The following is a 3,120-nucleotide window of genomic DNA, read 5'->3' as shown; positions in this document are numbered from 1 at the left end:
ACGCGGGCTGCCTGGAATTAATCAGCAATGCCCTTCCTCTGGGCTCCCTCTCAGACAACTTTAATTTCAAGGCCTGAGGTAGGTGGAAGGTGGGCTGCTGCCTGTCTCTAGAATAGACTCTACCCAAAGCTACACACATCAGCTCCCATCCCTTATCGGGTGGGGGGAGGTGTTGAGTGACTTCCAGAGAGCACAGTGCTCAGCCTTCACACAACCTGCGTGAGTTTCTGGGGTTCCAGAGAACCTCTTCTGCACTCATTGCTTCTATTTCACATCGCTGCAACCCAACCTGACCTCCTCAGGAAAGGATGGCCCAAGAGGGACCAGAAGAACCCAAAGCTGACTCCCAGCATGGATGCAAATGCTACACTGTCAGCTCCATCCTTGGGTGAACACTATAGGGTGGGAAGAGATCCCTGCATCCTCTCCTCCAGATGTGCACAATCTTGTTCTCATGCAAGCACAGGTGCACACGCAGTGATGAATGCAGGCATCTGCTCATGTACGTACACACACACACACACACACACACACACACACACACACACACACACGTGCACCATAATGAAAACAGCCATTTACTCATGTGTACACACAGACACATGCACACACAGGCTCAGTGTAAGTGCATGCTCACATATACATGCATATCTGTGTGCACACAGTATTCCTGAACTCCATGCTGCTTTCCTACGATGCATGCACAGTCTCTCCGTACACCTCAAGACCAGGCTACCACACGCTTCCCCCAGCAAGCCAGCTGGTCACCAGCAGCTCTGACCATTGGCAGCAACCTCACACCACACTCTGCATCATGTCTTGGAAGCGATCCCAACAACACCTATGGGACTAAGCAGGCCTGAGCTCCCTGCCAAAGAAGATTTCTGGCTCTCAGGGTGGATCCAGATGCCAGAGCACAAACTCTAGATGTCAGTGGAGGAAGAGCTTGGAGACTTGAGAGCAGAGCCAGTTCTCAGCGTGATAATAGTCTCACCTCAAAGCTGACCATAAGGCATGAACACAAGCCCTACAGATTCCAGCCTACCCTGTGCTATTTCATGCAGGTGGCACATGTCTGCAGTCAGCCAGTGCAGGAGGAAACTGAGATGAGAGGGTGGGCAGAGCCATATGTGCGCATATACACACAGACCTTTCATGTGATCCATACTAGATACATGGCTGGTTTTTTTTTCAATGTTGTTCCCCAAAGTTTTTAATAAAAACTGTTCTTTTTTTACTTAAAAAAAAACAAAACAAAACAAATCCCAACCTTATGTAATGCTATCTTAAGGGCCTAGCACATTCCAGGAATGGAATGGACTGGTTGGCAAAGATGGACAGAAAGCCAAGGCTGACAACTCAAGTTCAATTTCTGGGACCCCCTATAACACAAATTCAGTGCCATGTAACAACTATAATGTCAAGCATACACACACACACACACACACACACACACACACACACACCTGAGACTAAAAATGAGACCCAACACTGTAGTGTCTTAGTCAAAAGCCACAAAACAAGTCGGGTGTGGTGGCGCATGCCTGTATTCCCAGCACTAGAGAGGTAGAGGCAGATGGATCTGAGTTCAAGGCCAGCCTGGTCTATAGATCAAGTTGCAGAATGGTCAACACAGAGAAACCTTGTCTCAAAAACAGCCCTCACCCCCCAAAAGCCTAACATATCAATTTCTGAGAAAAAAAAATGTTTCACACACTTCCAATTCCCAGAGTGGCAATTCTCTCATAACTAACCCCCCCCCAAATACCCCCTTAGACCCTATTCTAAACAATACCAAAAATTCCACCTGTGGGGCAGAGAGCAGAAAGGAAAACTGAAACCTGGAGGCTACTTTATTTGACATTCAGCAGGGGAGGTCTCATCCACATTGACTGTCTGCAGACTCTTGAATGTGGTAACAGACACGTGAGTTACCAGTGCGTAGAGCCTGTTCGGTGAGTCTCATCCTCATTGAGTTTTCTGGACAAACATACTTGGATGCGACATGGGACATCCCTTATCCCTCAGGCCCGGACAGCTTTACTGAGCCTGGTGTCTATGCGCCCATCTGGAGTCCTTCATGACGAATTTCCGAATTTCTTTGAGTGCCCGAGAAACACGCTTCTTGAAGCCCACTCCATGGGTGCGCTTGTGAATGTTGATGGTGTATTCTCGGGTCATCACCTTGTTGATGTTGGAACGGACCTTCTTCTTCTTCTTGCCACCCTCCTTTGCCTTTCTGCTGGGCCAAAGCCGGAAAGGACAGGGGCAAGGGATTGTCATGTGGCTGATTCTTTTTTTTAATATATTTTATTAATTTATTCTTATTACATCTCACGAACTCTAGTGCCCCATATTTGACCACATCCCCTGGATGGGGAGACCTGGTGGCACTCAGAGGAAGGATAGCAGGCTACCAAGAAGAGACTTGATACCCTATGAGCATATACAGGGGGAGGAAGTCCCCCTCCATCACAGTCATAGGGGAGGGCAGTAAGGGGAAAATGGGAGGGAGGGAGGAATGGGAGGAGACAAGGGATGGGATAACCATGTGGCTGATTCTTAATGTGCGTCTGTCCCACTTTGCCAGCTTCAACCCAGTGCAGCCATTGGAGCTCCCCAGCCACCACCCTTGAGCTGACAAGGAAGCAAAGCTCAGAATGATGTCATCATTCAAGGTCATGGAGGTCAGCCACTGGCATCTGGGCTAAGGCAACCTGGGTCTGCGCTGCTGATGCAAGGGTGGGGAAGGGGGTAGTCCTTTAGCTGGTGCTGGTGTGAGATGGGCCATCACCATCTCCAGGAAGGGGCAGTTCCCAGAGGCTCAGAGTGATGCCAAGCACAAGGTCCCATCCAGGCACATAGATAGGTAAGGCCATGACAGTGCTAGGCAAAAGATGCAAAATCTGATCTTTGTCCAAGGCCAATGCTGACTCACCTTAAACTCAGCAAGAAAAGCCTTGGTGTGAAGTTTCTAAGCACACAGTATGACAGAGGTTTGATGTGGCCACCCTGCACCTGGGTCCCAGAGGACGCCATTGTCCACCCTCAGCCTTTGAGCTTGGCTTACAATATCCTGCTCCCTCCCACACTCAGGACCGCAGGAGAGCGATGCCTCTC

The 3,120-nt window shown here is 49.4% G+C and overlaps 1 pseudogene; it reads right to left on the bottom strand.

The window, feature by feature from the left end:
- Positions 1 to 1,848: 1,848 nt before the first annotated feature.
- Positions 1,849 to 2,283, bottom strand: LOC127207006 (60S ribosomal protein L31-like; annotated as a pseudogene).
- Positions 2,284 to 3,120: the final 837 nt, after the last annotated feature.

Source organism: Acomys russatus, chromosome 24 (genome assembly GCF_903995435.1).
Source record: "Acomys russatus chromosome 24, mAcoRus1.1, whole genome shotgun sequence".
NCBI classification, from domain to species: Eukaryota; Metazoa; Chordata; class Mammalia; order Rodentia; family Muridae; genus Acomys; species Acomys russatus.
Note: the sequence above shows the minus strand (reverse complement) of the source record. Positions and strands in the feature narration are given on the sequence as shown.